Here is a 19,008-nt window from a genome sequence, read left to right on the forward strand (position 1 = left end):
AACTTTCAGACTACTTAACACACTACCTGATTAAACATACTGAGGTGTGTCACATGGGAACCTCCCATCTCTTTTCCAGCAAGTCAATATGATATGATGAGTGATAAAGCTTTGTGGGCATTAGTTGATCCTTTCTCTTGTATAAGCACTCTTTCAAGAAACCTGTCTATGCATCTCAACAATAGTGCAAGCTCTTTGCTGCTCTTGTTTTTCCTCTCCTTTAGGAACCTTCCAAGAATAGCACAAAGACTTCTAATACATTTGTCCTGTTTGTTAACAATATATTAACCAAAGTATTTTAAGGTAAAGTTGCATATAGTTAGCATCACTGTCCGCCCGTGTATTGTATTTATTATTAATAACTCAATGAAACAGAAGTTAGAGTAGTGTGTGGCTATACTTAACATCATCTTTCTGTACAACTGTGTGGTACAACAGTTCAGCTTTTTATATGCTATGACAATGATTCTCAACCAGGGTGTCGGGACCCTTGGATACTGACAGATCCTATAAAGGGTGCCACAAGATGTGAGGAGATAAGTGAGGTGTAACAAGATAAGCAGATAAGTTAAGTAAATGCAGGCCTGCTTGAACAATTTTCCAACCCTGATGCCGAGCCCCTCTACAAGGAGGTAAGCATTGTAATATACATGAATGACGTATGCCCCCATGGCAGTGGTGGGAGCACAGCAGCAGAGGCGGCAGGAGCACGGCAGCAGGGGCAGAAACTCCCACAGACGCCGCCAGCAGACAGCAACCACCCACAGACACCGCCAGCACATATTGCTGACTGCCTGCAGATGCCACTGGTGGTGTCGGCAGTGGGGGGGGTTGGGCAGCAAGTGGCAACTGCCATGCTCAGGGGTGCGCATCGCCCCTGGTAATATATAGGTTTTTTAACTCAATGCTACTCAATTCATAAAAGTTAGGAAGGGGTGCCTCAAGTCTAATGAAAGGTGCTCTGAGTCCAGGGAAGGGTGCCTCAAGTCCAAAAAGGCTGGAAACCGCTGTGCTATGATATGGGAAGACGTTAAAGGAGAACAGAGAGCGCAAGGAAGTTATTTCCAAAAGGAAGACCTGTTATGGTTTTTCTGAAAAACCTCCCTGTATTCTATTTAAATTACTGTAGTAGCAAAAAAGAATTAAATTACATTGTCTCCACTTTCTGCTTTTTATCATTTTTTTGCCAGGCAATTCTAGGCAGTATTGTAAAGCTGTGATATTCACAAAAATGAATAAATAAACAAACAAGCAGTGCTAGAAGATGTGAACCTCAAATAAAACTGTGAATGCTAGTACCACAAGTCAAGTCTTGTTCTGTAGCAAACTGGCAGGAATGCATTCCAAAAACAGGTTCAGCCTAAGAAAGCATAGATTTAAAGCAGGAATTCTTTTAGCAAGGGTAAGTATGTAAACTACTAGACAAAAAACTGCCAATGAAATTTACTTGCTTTGTTCAATAAATCAGGTTGTGTAACTTAGCATTTTATCAGAAGCATAGCAGGGCAACTCCATGCCTGGGGAAGCTATGGTACATGAGGTAGCACCAGCAGCTGCAGTGCTGAGGTTGGCAACGGATCCAGCTGCTCTTGCAGCGGCCACTATTTTTGTACTTCCTCTCCCTCAAAGGTGGTGCCCAGGGCATCTTTCCCAGTCACCCTCCTTCAGTTACACTACTGCATTGCATTAGATTTCTAAATTTATATTACTTTAATCTGTCTTAATTAAAGGGCTAAAAGACATCAACTTTGCTTATTTTGTGAGAAGTCCCATTTCTTTATCTTGCTCCAAGACCTTTACAGGCAGTTTGTTTTTCAAGGTAAAGTTTAAAATACTGGTTTTAACTTTTGACTTTAACCGTAAGTTTTTAGGATGCATCCAAATGTAAATAGCCACCTCTTTTCCAATGTCATACTACCATGACAGAGCCCAGCAGAGACAGTTGAACTAGTCACTGAAGCCCATTTTGTATAAATGAGAAGGGGCTGGTGGCTGGGTTACAGTGGCTGTCCCTGGTCTAAAATAACATAAGGTTAATGACTGTTAGAAGACACAGGAGGTGATTGTGCCTCTCTACTCAGCACTGGTTAGGCCTCATCTGGTGTGAAGCGCTGGGTATAAAGAAGTTAGAGAGGTCATATTTGAAAAAGGACATAAAGAAGTTAGAGAGGTCCAGAGGCTGGCAATAAAGATGATAAAGGGTTTGGAAGGCGAGTCATACAAGGAGAGGCTGAAGGAATTAGACATGTTCAGCATGTGGAAAAGGAGTTTAAGAGGCAACATGATAGCAGTCTTCAAATACCTGGGCTGCCATAAAAGGGAGGAAAAGCACTTTTTCTCTCTTGCTGCAGAGGAGGATGCAGACCAATGGCTTGAAGTTGCAGGAAATTATGTTTAGACTGAATAGCTGGGAAATTTTCTTCACTGTTATAAGTGAGGCAGTGGAATAGACTGCCTAGGGAAGTTGTGGACTCTCCATCACTGGAGGTGTTCAGGAAGAGTTTAGACAGCCACCGATCAGGGACGACCTAGGCATAGCTATACCTAAAGTTCTAATATGGGCATTTCCCATGCTGCTGGCCTTTCTAGTTGCCCCCCCACCCCCACCCCATGTCTGCTACATGTATCAGGGTGTTTTTAAGCCTCCCTCAGAGGTATTGGTGTTGGCTACACCCAAGGCTGATTTTGACTACAGTGTGCCATTGCTCCAGCTGAGACCAAAGCCAGAGGTTCCTGGCTACAGGGTTTGCCCCTCCACCCAGGGTCAGACTGAACACCATATTTGGTGTCAGGAAGGAATTTACCCCAAGTCTTCTAAGGCTGAAGTATAAAGCTTCTGGATACAGCTACTCCTGATGAGCTATTTGTGTAGTACTAAGACTAAGCAGCCCTTTTACCATCCTCTGAAACAGCAATGAAACCACCAGACACTTTCTAAGAAGAAAAGATTAGGAAATAAAAATGAAAATTCACAATCTCCAAATTCAGAGTAGTAAAGCAAAACAGTTGCAGTTTGAGAATTAAGTTAGTAAAGTAGGCAGTGAAAGAGATGACAAAGGAGAACTCCTGCAAAAACCTAACAAAATGTTGAAGTTAGGCAATATCTAAAGATTTAGAAAAACACTGAAGGACAGTTTCTTTTCTTCCTTTAGAAAATACCTTTCCTGCTATAGTATAATCAATTGAGGGGGTTTTGTTTGTTTTCTTGGTTAGATTTTTAAAAATATCTCTAGTTAAACCATTTTGGTTAGACCACCATTCCTGACCATTTTGTTTTTTCCTGAAGAACTTTCTTAAAAGCATACTGTATGACCCTACACAAAGCAGCAATTGTTCTGAATTAAGGCATCCTTTATTCCAAATACTCAGACAATTATATTTAGATGGACATTAATAAAAGGAGGTTTAGAATGGCTTGATTTCAAATCTCTTCCCATCTGAATTCCTGAAGGCTCACATTTGTTATTAAAATCTTTTCCCTAGTATTCCTGGTAGGAGAAACTCTTCCAGAACAGAAACTCCAGTATTAGTGCAAGACAAAACATTGAGAAAAAAAAGGCAATAAATCATAAAGTGGCAATTTAAAAAAAAAAAACCTCAGTGAAGCCCTACGTCTGTTTCTTTTGCAGCTTACCTTTAATATCAGATGTAGAAGAGAGGATGAAAGACAGAAACTGTCATTGTTGTTGGTAGTCCCTTGATAGGGAGAACAGTCTTCCAGTAACCAGCAGGGTCATCAATGAATCTGAACATGATTGAAGAAGCCACAGAAATCATGTGTTTAGTGATATGTTCACTGAATTAAAAAAAACAAATACTAGTTTAACCTTACAAATGTTATTTCGAAAAACAAATAAGTTCAGAAATGTGTTTTTTAAAATAAAAAACTGGTTTCTTAAAAAAAAACCACATACCTTCCAAAAGCACTGAAGCCCCTACCTCTATGATCCTTGAAAACTTCCTGTTACCCCATACTCTACAACACATCATTTTAACATTCTTACAACAGAATGCAAAAAAAACTTCTTTATTTTCTTCATTGTACCAAAGTTTTATGGCAAAAAAATGTTTTCATTTGACATAAGAAATTACATGTCTAGTTTACAAGTAAACATACATTCCTTTTTCAATTCAGGAGTAAGAGATATTAATATAATTGAATCAACCAGGTGATAAGTGTCATTCTAAATAATTGGGTGGTTTAAATTCCTGTTAAGGAGAAAGCACTTCACCATTCTTAAAATCACTATTTGTGGAATTAATGTTTCTCTTCTGAATATTTGTATATTAGGTTGTTGCATCTGTACTTCTAGCTTCTGTGCAGCAAAACACCCTAGAGAGAATCCATAACTTAAAATCAGGCAAAGTTCTGGGTGCATTTTTATCTGGTCACTAATTATTAAAGAAGAAGTACTAGTTCTCTGTTCCAGGAGGAATGTCACCACAGGTGACAAAACAAAAATGGAAGCTTAGCAGTGGAAGAAAATGTGTTTTTACTAGTACAAGGACCAAAAATCTTCACCCAGGGGGACAGCTGAAGGATTATTAATTTAATCACTGCAGCTGCAGTTGGTTCAAAGATCACCTGGTACTGTTCCACTTAACATTCTTTTTGTCCCCCTATTTGCTCCTTCCCTCATACCCACTCTCTTGCTCTATCAGCTTCTAACATACTGAATTTTCTCCACAGTATTCACTTGACCCTTCTGCCTCATACATGATGCACTTTTCAGTTTGTACTCCCCCCCAGGGCTTACTACCCAGCCATTCTCATCCTCAGACAGGAATGAGCAGTGCTGTCATGTTTTTCCAGAAGAGGATAAGGGCAGCAATTAATAGCAAATACTTATTAATGGTAACTAATTCCCCAGTATAGTATATATAGTTTGTCAAACCACCTCTAAAAGAACAGAATAACCTTACTCAATAGGAAGTTTAAAAAACCAAGATCTCTGTCCATGCAGACAGAAGTGCAGCTCCCAGCTGTAACTCAGAGTGATTTCTGCAGAGTTCTGAGTCACAGTGTTACCCCAGACCAGAGCACAGAGAACATCTGAAACTGTGGTATGTAGTGCCACAAACGTGTTTACGGTAGGTAAAAAATAGTTTCCTTTCCATTTCTCTCAACTGAAGGGAGAATGCTAAAATTTATATCTGGCAGGTTTACTAAGACTATGAAACATAAAAATGAATTTGGGACACTAAGAACTTATTTGTTATAAAAAACATGATCTAAAAGAAGATAGGGTTGAATATTCAGAAGTGTTTAAGTGGCTCAGGAGTCAAAATTCCAGTGAAAGTCAATAAGACACAAGCTTCCAAGTCACTTAGGCACATCTAAACATTTTACTCATGACCACAGTAAGACTTATGGCCAATGTATGCTCACTATAGGACAAATTCTCCAGCCCAGGCCCAAGTAAAAGTATTCAAGTCAGGAGTCTTTCTACTCTGCAAATAATGGCTAATAAAGGATGCATTAGAGGACACTGCAAAAAAGCACTGATGTAGAAAATTATGGAATAATCTACCTTTGCAGTAACTTTTTTCTCAGTTAAAGAGATTATTTCCAGGCTTGATTTACATTCGTTTATGATGCTTCACAGGATTTTTTTTCCAGTGAAGAGGTATAGAATTACTAACATGAAAGCATTACAAAGTGCAATGTAATAATTTAATTTTTTACCTTGCAAAAATTTTTTAAAAACCTAAATAGAAAGAAAAGACCTTCCAAAACTCAGAGGAATCAAGAACAATTTGACTAATATAAAATACAAAGCTAAACATTGAAGAGGAAACACAAGCAGTCCTGATTCTGCAGGTATGATAGACAAACTTTAACCTAAAAATCAATAGTCAAAGAATACAACAACCAGACCAACTTTTTTCCAACTAAAATTATTTAGATATGCGGTATGTGCCTAAATTTCTGAATATGAAATTGCATAGTTAAGACAGCCACGTTTCCAGGCATACTGACTTAGCTTCTTATTCAAATAAGACATCCAGAACCTTTAGTTCTTTAAAAAGCTATATATTGAAAATATCAAGTATGTGTAAGTTGGCAGAATTCAATTTATACTTTTATAATAATTTTGATGGCTAAAATTGATGCTTATTTTTAACCATTTAAATTGATAAAAATCAAGATAAATGTTCAGGATTGTGCAAAATTAGGGGTGTGGGGGAAGATAATTTAGTAATAACAGTATACTCTTAGAAGCTTTATAAAAATCATGTGTCCAAATATAAAAAGGATATATCCATAAATGAATAAATCATACCTACTTTAAGTCATTCTGTTCATTCATCAGGAAAGAACCCGGTGAGCAGTGATCAGAAGAGGAGGGCAGCGGCAGTCCCAGAGCTCTGGGACTATAGGGAGAGGCTGTGGCTGCTTGGCTGCCCTGGCCCCACTTTGGGCCCCACTTTCCCCCCTCTACTTATCTAGTCCAGCCCAGGCACGACCCTGCTACAACCAGGCTGGACCTTAGAATAGTCATCCTTCCTCCCCCCTCTGGGCTTTGGGTAGGAGGCCAGTCCCAACATTGGCCCACCCTGCTGTCTAAGGCAGTACGCCCTGCCTTTCCTGCCACGCCTTTGATGTTTACACAAAACAGGTGTTTATATGCAGGAAGTTGCTCATTTGGTTGCTCTGATGCCAAGGATGAAATACACAGCTGGAAACCTCCCCATATACAGTGTCCCATGCCTTGCAGATGGCATGTGACATCACTTCCAACTCCCCCAGCCCCTTACCTGGGCTGTATTCAGCCTCTGGTCCAAACTTGGCCTCAGGTATCCTCAGATATGCCTTGGCCTCTCTGATCCTCTCACTAGGGCCACAACTGCTACAGACCCCCACATCAAGGGGAAGAAATAGATTTGGGGCTCCTGAGGCAACTCTCAGAGACCATAAAAGCTAAAGAGGCGGTGGTCATGGGGGACCTAAACTACCCGGACATCTGCTGGGAGACACAGACAGCAAAGTCCCACCGCTCACGCAGGTTTCTAACCTGTGTACAGGACCTCCACCTGACGCAGGAGGTACATGGTCCCACTAGGGGGAATGCCTTACTGGATCTGGTATTGGCAACGGGGGATGACATAGTAGGGGACCTACAGATCGGTAGCCATCTGGGGGACAGTGATCACCTAAAAGCACAATTCAACATAAGGCGTCGAGTGGGTAAGGTAACCAGTAGGGTGAACGTGCTGGACTTTAGGAAAGCTGATTTCAGCGAACTCAGGCGATTAGTGAAGGATGCACTGCAGAGTAGTAGTTTTGAAATGATGGGAGCCCAAGAAGGGTGGCTGTGCCTTAAGGAAGCTATCCTTCGAGCACAAAGCGAGACGATCCCCGTGCGAGGTAAAAGAGGGAAAGGGGCCAGGAGGCTTCCCTGGCTGACCAGAGAAATCCAGGGCAGACTAAGGGCCAAAAGGGGAGCACATAAAAAGTGGAAACAGGGAGAGATCACCAAAGAGGAATATACCTCTTCTGCTCGTGCTTGTAGGGAGGCAGTTAGACAGGCCAAAGCTACCATGGAGCTGAGGATGGCAACCCAAGTAAAAGACAATAAGAAATTGTTTTTTAGATATATAGGGAGTAAAAGGAAGGCCCAGGGAGGAATAGGACCCCTGCTAAATGGGCAGAAACAATTGGTGACGGACAGAGGGGACAAGGCTGAACTCCTCAACGAGTTCTTCGCCTCAGTGTTCCTAAGCGAGAGGCATGACAAGTCTCTCACTGGGAGTGTAGGGAGGCAGCAGCAAGGCACCAGACTTCCATGCGTGGACCCTGAGGTGGTGCAGGGTCACTTGGAAGAACTGGATGCCTTTAAGTCGGCAGGCCCGGATGAGCTCCATCCGAGGGTACTGAAGGCACTGGCCGACATCATTGCAGAGCCACTGGCGGGAATATTTGAACGCTCGTGGCGCACGGGTCAAGTCCCGGAGGACTGGAAAAGGGCCAATGTGGTTCCCATTTTCAAGAAGGGGAGGAAGGAGGACCCGGGTAACTATAGGCCAGTCAGTCTCACCTCCATCCTTGGCAAAATCTTTGAGAAAATCATCAAGGCTCACATTTGTGAGAGCCCGGCAGGACAAATTATGCTGAGGGGAAACCAGCACGGGTTCGTGGCAGGTAGATCGTGCCTGACCAATCTAGTCTCTTTTTATGACCAGGTCACAAAACGCCTCGACGCAGGAGGAGGGGTGGATGTCGTATACTTGGACTTCAGGAAGGCCTTTGATACGGTATCCCACCCCATACTGGTGAACAAGTTAAGGGGCTGTGACTTGGATTACTGCACAGTCCGGTGGGTGGAGAATTGGCTGGAGGGTCGCACCCAGAGAGTTGTGGTGGATGGGTCGGTTTCGACCTGGAAGAGTGTGGGCAGTGGGGTCCCGCAGGGCTCGGTGCTTGGACCGATACTCTTTAATGTCTTCATCAGCGACTTGGATGAGGGGGTGAAATGTACTCTGTCCAAGTTTGCAGATGACACTAAGCTATGGGGCAAAGTGGACACGCCGGAGGGCAGGGAACAGCTGCAAGCAGACCTGGACAGGTTAGACAAGTGGGCAGAAAACAACAGAATGCAGTTCAACAAGGAGAAATGCAAAGTGCTGCATCTAGGGAGGAAAAATGTCCAGCACACCTACAGCCTAGGAAATGACCTGCTGGGTGGCACGGAAGTGGAAAGGGATCTTGGAGTCCTAGCGGACTCCAAGATGAACATGAGTCGGCAGTGTGACGAAACCATCAGAAAAGCCAATGGCACTTTATCGTGCATCAGCAGATGCATGACAAATAGGTCCAAGGAGGTGATACTTCCCCTCTATCGGGCGCTGGTCAGACTGCAGCTGGAGTACTGCGTGCAATTCTGGGCGCCGCACTTCAAGAAGGATGCGGATAACCTGGAGAGGGTCCAGAGAAGGGCCACTCGTATGGTTAAGGGCCTGCAGGCCAAGCCCTACGAGGAGAGATTAGAGAAACTGGACCTTTTCAGCCTCCGCAAGAGAAGGTTGAGAGGCGACCTGGTGGCTGCCTATAAGTTCGTCAGGGGGGCGCAGAAGGGAATTGGTGAGTATTTATTCACCAAGGTGCCCCCGGGGGTTACAAGAAATAATGGCCACAAGCTAGAAGAGAGCAGATTTAGATTGGATATTAGGAGGAACTTCTTCACAGTTCGAGTGGCCAAGGTCTGGAACGGGCTCCCAAGGGAGGTGGTGCTCTCCCCTACCCTGGGGGTATTCAAGAGAAGGTTGGATGTGTATCTAGCTGGGGTAATGTAGGCCCAGCACTCTTTCCTGCTTATGCAGGGGGTCGGACTCGATGATCTATTGAGGTCCCTTCCGACCCTAGCATCTATGAATCTATGAATCTATAAAACTCTGCCCCTCAGTGGACTCTTGGGTCTTATGCCCCTTGCACATCAGGCCCCACTCTATAGGCCTGGGCCCTGCCTTAGGCCCCAATCTATGGGTCTGGCCCTGTGCTTTTCTGTTGGGGTGTGTTTCCCTAGCCTTTCCCCTCCATGGGGTACCCACAAGGCAGCAGAGGCTGAGGATTTCCAACACCCCATACTCACCTTTCTCTAGGGAGGCACAAGTGTGGCATTTCCTGGAGACTGCCCTGCCACAGGCAACCCCACTGCACTGTCCAACCCAGCAGGGTGCAGTTTCAGGTCTTACCCAGGACCACCAGGAACCTCCTCCATCCCCATAGTTCCTACCCTAACCTCCAAATGTTCTGGCAGCTGTAGTACTCAGGCTGTGTGACATTGCTCCACTGGCTGCATAGATGTAACTGCCAGCTCAGCTCCTAGGGCCTGGGCTTATACTCTGACTATCCAGCCCTTATCCAATCCAGTGGCCTCCTTGCAGTCATGTGACCACCTAATTGGCCCTGACCGCATCTGCTAGCTGCACCACAGCCTGCTTAAACCTCTTGAAGTGGCAGGCACAACTTGTGCTCTGCCACAAGGGGTTTGTTTAAGTAGCTGCTTATGTCCCTCCAGCCTACTACCTGCACCTGTGATTGAGCAGCTGATAGTTTAGTTGACAGGTCATTATGCCACCCATTCTTTTCCTCTTTAACCCCTCTGCCCCTCCCACTCTTTTGCCACTGTCCTGTAACAGGAGTAGGGGTTCCCTGTTATAGTCACCTTTCTATAAATTTTGATTATTACTGACGGTAATATATTTTTGTTGGTCTATGAGTGTGAGGTGAAATCACCGTTTATTAGTGTTTGTCAATAAAAATCAATCTTGCCAAGTATGTGCAAGTACTTTTACACACTGTCAGACTGAAATAATCCAATCCAATTAATAATAATCCAATAATTAGAAATTAAGTGCTAGACGTACGTCCAGTAAAGCCAACAAGTTCCAAGGGCATCAAAAAAGAAGGATACAACTAAGATCAACTATGGGAATTTGACAGAAAGCTTTAAAATTGAATTTTGGAAAATGAAGTGTCACAGTCATGACTAATTTTATTTAATAAGAATAACTCTGTACCCATGCAACATTTTCCATTTTAGGCAAAGGAGATGCTACTTTCCCTTTCAGCCCCTGGATTACATATGCATATAGAATCAGCCCTGTTGAAAGAGAGAGAAGTCTGTCATCTTGGAATTCAGATTACAAAAATATATATAAATCAAGCCATTAAGTCCATCAAAAAGCCATAAAAGTAAGAGAATAGCCATTCAAGTCAGACTGTCCTCTATGTAACTCCAGCCTCAACTAGCTATTTTACACCATTCATAGCCAACCTATATCGATAGTTATTTTGAAAGAGGAATGGGAAACTGAGTGCTTCTGAGTGCCATCTGTGTTAGTCATAAATTCATATGTTATAATGACTTATATAGGATAGGTGTGGATTTCATAAATTGCATTGTATACAGTTCCATGTGTCGTTCTTTAGGCAGTTAAGCAAGGTATGCTGGTCAGGTTGCAAATGGTAGTAATTAATCTGTTAATTTTTTTATATAGGAGGTATAAAACTGGAATCCACAAAAGTGTGTCCCCACTATTTCTGTATCAGATTTGATGCTGAATGCTGGTTGTTCTAGATGAAGAAAGAGAAGAGGTCTGTGATTGATGAAAGGCTGGTTGAAGCTGAGAAGGGAAAATTATGAGGAAGTAGAGATGGACCACTAGAAGGATGAGCTGATTAGTAATTTCCTAGACATTTATAGTTTACTTGGTGGTATATATGATCTAGTAGCTATAGACAACATTAAAGAAGATTTTTGTGCAGCAGTTGCACTCAATATGCAACTACAACACTGATAGTTTTTCCTGCAATATTGATTTAGCATTCTCTGTACAGGTCACTTATCCCCAAGTTATTCCCTGATGGGCTAGGATGGCCTGGCCATCACTGGAAGTGGGTTGTCAGAAAAGGGAGGAAGCTAGGTAATATATCCGTTTTTTAACTAAAGTGTATTAATATTTATTTTTCTGGGTTTTTGCATCCTTCTTACTTCTAGACTCATATCCTATGTCTTCTTCAGCTCTCTGACTGAAGTCTAAGGTCCTTTTTTCCCTTTTCAGAACCAAAGGTCTTCAAAGGGCACCAGACCCCAGATTATGCCCAAACCCTCCCAGATTTAGCACCTTCCTTTTCTGTGATTCTGTTCTGTTCTCTTCAGTATTCGGTTCTACCCAACTGCTGGCTTCCAGTCTAGCTCTCCTGAGTTATGTGTCAATCTCCACACTCTCCACTTCAACCACAACCTCTTTGGAATTGACTTTCTCACTGGCATGACCTGGGCCAGATTTATATATCCCCCAACCTTCTTGCAATCTCCAAAGCCTCTGCAGGAGCTAGGATTTTGCCAGTATTCTAGTTCTATATGCAGAATATTCACTATTTTAGTTCTAAATCCACTACCTACAGCTGCTTCTCAGAAGACTTAGTTGTTCTGTTTTCCCACAAAGTGGCAGTTCTCACGATCATATTCTCCCAAGTATATCTTTGATTATTTCCATTTTAACCCCACTCTTCTCCCTTGTCCTTGATAGCCCTGTTCCTTTATTTATCCCCGCACTACTAAATCCACAGCCCAAACTACTACCAGACTTCCTCTCACAAATCACTCACTGTCCCTCAATACATTCTTTCACCCATCTTCATTCCCTGCCATGGTTCTTATTACCCTGACATTATTCAGTCCTTAATAGTTTGATCCAAAATATAGATATGTGTTTGGGTCAAGGCCAAAAGTTAGGTCTAAATGTCTATATATAACTATTTAAAAGCAAAGCATGTTGAGTTGAATGGTTACACTGCAGAGTAGAGTAGATATTCATGCCATGGAATTATCTATGAAATAGCACAGAGGCTGGAAACCTATGGCCTGCAGGCCAGATTTGGGCTGCAAAAAGATTTCATCTGGTTTACAAAGCTGGGATAATGGCAGCAATCAATGACATGGAAATAACTGTCTATCAGTGACGGTGGGATTAGCAGCGATCAGTGGTGGCACAAGGGTCACAAACAGTGGCCCATTCTAGGACTGAGCTGTGTTAATTTGCCCTGCTGTTGCTTAAAGCCTGCTGACTCCTGATCTAGTGAATCTATTTCAACAAGGGCACATGATCAAATTACCATGAACATAGTGATTAACTTCAAGTCAGCTACTCTGCCTTAACTAGCCAAGTGCACAATCTTTGGGAAAGGAAAGTTCCTTCGGAGTCTTTTCTTAGAGTTTACTACAGTCTTATATGGCAGAGATAATACAAACTGAATTTGCAATATAAAATGGAATTTGTAATACATTTGGCTATACATTAGAATGATGCTTGCAGACTGTGGACCATATACTGCTCTGTTTCCCCAGTGAGCAAAGTGGTCTTCATGCAAATCAGAGCACAATTTTACTGCAGTAGCTGGACTATACTAGCTTTAAACAGTGAAATATTGCATATAGCTAGTTTTCCTGAAAATAGCATTCAATAACTCTTAAAGAACTGGTTTTTAAATGTTTAAAATAATTCTTTCTATAGATGGTCTTACTATTCAAAACACCTAATATATTATTCAGAATACTTCACTCATTATGAAAACTAGTGAGGTAAGATACACTGCACATAGAGTTACATCCTGTAAGATGGCAGATGTTCTATAGCCAAAGGCAAATTAGAGATCTTCAGGTATCTGTTGAGAACTATGTCATGGTTTGATCATTATCTGTAAAAATACAGTGTGTATAAAATGAAGCATGTATTTTAGAGTAATTATATACCTTAAAGAATAACACTATTGAAACAGTTTCACAGCATGATTTAAAACTATTCTATAACAGGGAAGCTGGTAAAACAGTCATTATATCCAATTATCTTAGAATAAAATTAACATCCTGATATAATGCTTGCATATTATATTTAAAATTGCTTAGTACGGGACACATAATACCAGTGTGCTGCTGCTTACAATGCTATTATGAAAAAAATATACATAATAAAGTATTTCCAACTGCATGCTTTTTCTAAGCTGCTTAGTCTTTATATAGGAAGTCTGTACATTGAGTTCAGTAGTGATGGTAGACATTACCTCATTGTAAACAGGAAGGCTCTACTGTCCATGAATCAGGAGAATGTATAATTGGAGTTCACATAATACAGTTTGCATGACATTCTGTAATGCTTTAGAATGAAAATGACCTTATGATCTCTAATAATGGGGTCATCCTGATCTACCAACCTCAGAGAAGTGTCATCATTACTAATATAAAACACAATCCTGATTACAGTTCTCAGTCATGTAAACTAAATCACGACTTCAAAACGATATAGAAGCACCTCAGAACCCCAAGCCACTGCAAGCCTAGTACATTCAACCTTAAAATACTTACACCAAGATCATCCCTAGCTTGTCAGACTATCCTTTCCAGGAACTTACCATGCTCAGTCCTAAAAAAAATATGAAGTTCTTGCTCCCACTGCCCTCCAGAGCTTCATTCTGTTCATGGTTAGAAACTTTCCTCTAATTTACAGTTTAAACATATTCACCAACATTTTGTACACATTTGATCTTGTACCAGTATTATCCTTCAATTTAAATAATTGTTCTCTATTCCTCCTAGTATTTATCCCTTGAATATATTTATAAAGAGTAAACATATCTCTTCTCAATCTTCATTTTGCTGGGCTAAAAAAATCCAAGCTCTTTAATCTTCTAAAATACGTTCTCCATTCCCCTAATCATCCTCGTAGCCCTTCTCTGCACCTATTCCAGTTTAAATTCATCTCTTTTCAACACAGATGACCCAAACTCTACACAACATTCTAAATCTGAAGTGTGCTCAATCTTTCTTGTTTCATACAAGCTACAATTATATTGGCCTTCTGTATGACCATGCCACATTGTCAGCTCATGGACGTCGTACAATTGCCTGATACATCCAGATTGTTCTCTTCCTCCATCACCCCCAGCTAAGAGCCCGCAGTTTCCAGCAAAAGGTCTTGGTGTTAGTCCTTAAGTGTACAACTTTGCACTTTCTATTGTTAAGATTTGTACCGTTTCTTAATGATGATAATCTTCATGGTGTAGAATCAGCTGGTCTTTTAACTTTCTGTGATTAAGACTTGAAATGTTGCAACAACAGCACATAAGATTTCTAAATCGTCCATCTACCCTTAATTCAGGCTCAATCCGATCACCAAGTTCTATACTAAACATTTCAGCTACAAACACTATTTCTTCACTCAATTTAATTATCAACTTTTCTTTTCAATCCAGTATGGTAAAAGGCAGCTGCAGAGTACTCCACTGAAGGTGGGCTTAAGAGGACATTTACAGGGAAATGCTAGTGAAATCTAAATAAGTATATTTACTGCATAGCTTTTCCAGCCAGTCACATGAATTAACCTTCATTGTGCAGGCAGCAAAAGCAACACAACAAACAATGTTCATACCACAGGTCTTTTAAAAATCATATCTTTAAAAACAAAGGCATTGTTTGTGGCTAATTTATGTTTGCAGGCTGCATAGTTCTTGTCAGGATATTTCTGATGTAAAAAGATTCTTTATCTATATTCCCAAATCTATTCATTAACTCCTTTATTTTGAAGAACAGTATCAGTAAAGAGTCTAAAATCAACAGTGTTATTCTTTTAGAGATTAATTTTCTATATCCTGCACTATACTGAGAGAAATTTTATAAATAGCTTCATAAATAAATATGAATCTATTTGGAAGGGCAGACTTCATTGGAAACATTCCTAATTTACACCAATGCAAGGAGGACCAAAATTAGGCTTCAAACATATATTGGGTGTGTCTACACAAGATGCTTTACTGCACAGTAAACTAATCTACAGTGCAGTAAAGCATCATGTATACATGTGCATTTGTTGGGCAGTAAATTAGTCTACTGCGCAGTTAGTTACTACTCATAAATACAGGTGGTAAATTAACTGTGGATACTAAGCAGTAGCACATGTGTAGACACTGGCTGGGAGCAAATTTGCTCCTGGTCAACCCCTACACTCAGGGGCCACAGGGAATAGGGAAAGCCCCCAGTCCTGGCACTACTCAACTCCTGGCTTCCCATAGGAGCTGGGAGCAGAGCAGTGCCAGGACAAGGTAGCTCCCTGCTCCCACCCCATCTCATCACTGCTCAGCTCTCAGCTCCCGACAGGAACTGGGAGCCAAGCAGTGCTGAAACCTGGGAGCTCCCTGCTTCCCCACCCAGCCTGGAGCTAGTGGGGAACTGACCTGCTTCCAGGTCAGGTCCCAGCCAGGTATGGGCTGTGTGGAGATTTCTGTGTGTAGTCCAGGGCTGGCTGGGAACTGTCCTGCTTCTGGGGCAAGTCCCAACTAGCTCTGAGCTGTGCAAAAATTTCCCCATGCAGCTCAGAGCTGGCTGGGACCTGCCCCAGAAGTGGGACAGTTCCCGGCCAGTTCTGGACTGTGTGGGGAAAACCTCCAAACAAACAAGTGGGAGTGAGAATGTACAATGATATTCTTATAAATCTTCAGGTGAGGGTTGCAGGTCTTCTACCAATGCTAGATATGGAGAGATCAAAAATTACTAAACAGTTAGAAATCCCTTCTCAGAAAAAGGAGAGCAACTGTCAGAAGGAAAAGTTGACAGAAAGAGACTCTGTAGAGGAGTCTAAAAGAGCTGGATTGATTGCCAGATCTAGAGAATGGTAAGCAGGTAGATTCTGGACTATTTATTGTCCTAATATGTGTTTTCTCGGAGGCATACAGCCCACTATGAAACTGGGAGAACTCCCTGATTCCATCCTGAGAAAAATGATGGCATGAGACTCAAGATCCATACCAGAGTGCTCGGGGGTGTAATAGATATGGTTATCCTGACAACTCTGATAAAAAAGGCTTTGAGAGGTTTATCTGTGACTGCAGAGTAACCTTTATTGACACAGTGCTCATTCCAAAGTCTACTTCTAATGCTAAGGCTGGAGGCAGATTAAACTAAGGGAAAGGATACTTCTGGTAGAGACCTCCACAAGGAATTCAATTGCAGAACTAATTCCCTCCATCCTTGATCTGAAACTGCACATATATGCTGACCAGCAGGACACACTTCAGACTGTATTTACTCAGGCTTTTGGGGGAATCAGTGGTGATTGATAAAGAAATAATGACTGCCATATTCTGGTTTCAAAGGGAGAAGTATTAATTAACTTAATAATTCTCTGGGCAATTACATTTTTCATTGGTGTCAGAGGCACCTAAAACTTAGAAGAAGAATGTATCTATTATAACTCAGAATAAGCATGGGGCTAATTAATAAAATTCAAAGACTACATGAGTGAGCTTAGTCCCAGCAGCTGAACAAATAGGGAGCATAAAAATCACAATAAAAATAAAGAATAGATAAGAACCCACAGAACTGAATTCCAGCTGGAGATATTGTCCAGTGTATATATGAGTGAGCTACTATGGACCAAATCCTGTTTTACATTAGATGCCTAAATGGCACATAAAAAGCTATATAACTACAGTTTCAGTCACTTAGAGTTTCAAATTCTATTTTGCTCTGTGATGAAACAGAATCTGTGTTACAGGTGTTTGCCAGAAGCAAAATGACAGAAGAGGAGAATAGCACTGTCGTGTTCTCCCAGTAGCATGGTAGTTAGGGCACTTGCCCAGGATACAGGAGACCTAGACTCTAGCGTGCCTGTACACGAGCACAGAGGCTGCTCCAATGTGCTATTATTCCAGCATGGTAATTACTGCAATCCAGCAGCCTCCCCCGTCTCGTGTATCATCATCCCTGCACTTAAAAATGGTGGTGAGGGCACTTGAACTAAAGTGTGGGGATGCTGATACACAAGACACTACGGCACTTTAATTAAAGCAGCTGCAATTCACAAAGACACACTCATGAACCCAAAGGAACAGTCTTCCACCTCTAGCTCCCTCTCTTTAAAAATAAAGTTTATTTTCTACCTATGGGGACTTTTTACCATCTTTAATTTTCCCTGAGCCTAATGAAGGGTGTGTGCACCCAAAAGCTTCCAGAAAATGATTATTTTTTGCTATTTCTTAGTTGGTCAAATAAAAGGTATCATCTCTGAACCAACAGTTCTAAAGATGTGCATTTCTTTTTGTCTCACACCAACACAGCTACCAAATACATCCCTGAATAATGGACATGGGCATACTTATGCATCCAGAGCTGTATCACAAACTGTGCATAATTGCCAAAATCTGCAGTTATCTGGCTGCATATGGGCCATTTATGTAGGCTGACCACACATCCCATCAGTTTGGTCAAATGAAAATTTTTCTCCCATTTTTAACAGGACACCTGGGAAAAATGTTTGAAACAAGACCGTTCTGGCAAAAATGGAATTATGTGACAGCCACCCCCCCACACCACATTCTCTAACACTTGGAAACATACGAGCATGCTGGAGAGTTGAGTGTTCCATTTTGAGGGAAATATGGTAACTCTACATCTAGACATGTAAAGGGAAATAGGAATTAGTCCTATTCACCTTCCAAAATTGAGGTTTGTAGTAGGACTGTGCAAAGCTTTGGTCCCTGATTTGATTTGGTGGAGATTTGGCCCAATTCCAAATCAAATCAGAGGACCCTTTAATCTCTCTGAATCAAATCAGAACCCTCCAAGTCAATTCGGAGAGATTCAGAAAGATTCGGACATAGGCACAGCTTTAAAGTTTTTTTCTACATACCTCAAGGTAACAGGCAGATCATGAATGCTGAGATGCTGGGGCAGATGGAGCATCCCACAAGGATGGAGCATCCCATAAGGAGAGTGGGGGGCTCCCCAGCGCACTGGGCAGCAGACCCAGAAGTGGACCAGAAGCACTTCCGGTCCACTTCTGGGTCTGCTGGCCCCTCCCTGGCACCTCCCTGCGACCATCTCCCCATCCCTGGCTCAGCATCTGGTGCCTCCTGGGTCTGTGGGGCGCCCGGTGTCCCCTGCAGCCAATTACGAAGTTGGGGGGGTGGGGGGTGTCCCTACGCATTCCCCAGCGAACCTGGAAGTGGACCAGAAGTATTTCCAGTCCACTTCTGGGTTCACTACTGGGCACACGGTGGGGGCCCTGCACTCCTATGGGACACTCCATCTGCCCCAGCATCGCAGAATTCACGGGCCACGCCTGGTACTTCAAGATATGTAAAAAAAAAATTGAAAGCTGTGCCTATATCTGAATCACTGATTCTCTGAATCAGCATCGAATCTTCAGATTCGGATTTGGCCGAATCGAATCAGGGATAGTGATCCAAATCAGCTAATCAAATCACTGTCCCCAATAAAGGCCAAATCCAAATCCAAATCCAAATTGAATATGGCCCATTTTGCACACCCCTAGTTTGTAGTACATATGCTGCAGACACAGATTCATGTGTACCCAGGGATGTTTTCAGGATTTGACAAAATGGGGTGTAGAAGCATCCACCTGTGCTTCAGGGGTAGCTGCACCTCCACTCCCACTCTCCCCCTGCAAACCACTATTGTGGACACACTGTGCTGTTGGATACTCTAGAGA

The 19,008-nt window shown here is 42.2% G+C and overlaps 1 long non-coding RNA gene across 1 annotated transcript in view; it reads right to left on the reverse strand.

Annotated features, from left to right (window-relative positions):
- LOC149865936 (uncharacterized) overlaps positions 1 to 19,008 on the reverse strand; it is an 85,748-nt gene that overhangs the window by 54,743 nt on the left and 11,997 nt on the right. Inside the window, exon 2 of the long non-coding RNA XR_016441571.1 lies at positions 3,635 to 3,745. This is a non-coding gene — a long non-coding RNA (uncharacterized LOC149865936). The remainder of the gene's footprint in view (positions 1 to 3,634; positions 3,746 to 19,008) is intronic.

Source organism: Crocodylus siamensis, chromosome 4 (assembly GCF_052110815.1).
Source record: "Crocodylus siamensis isolate JL-2025a chromosome 4, ASM5211081v1, whole genome shotgun sequence".
In the NCBI taxonomy this organism is placed as follows: Eukaryota; Metazoa; Chordata; order Crocodylia; family Crocodylidae; genus Crocodylus; species Crocodylus siamensis.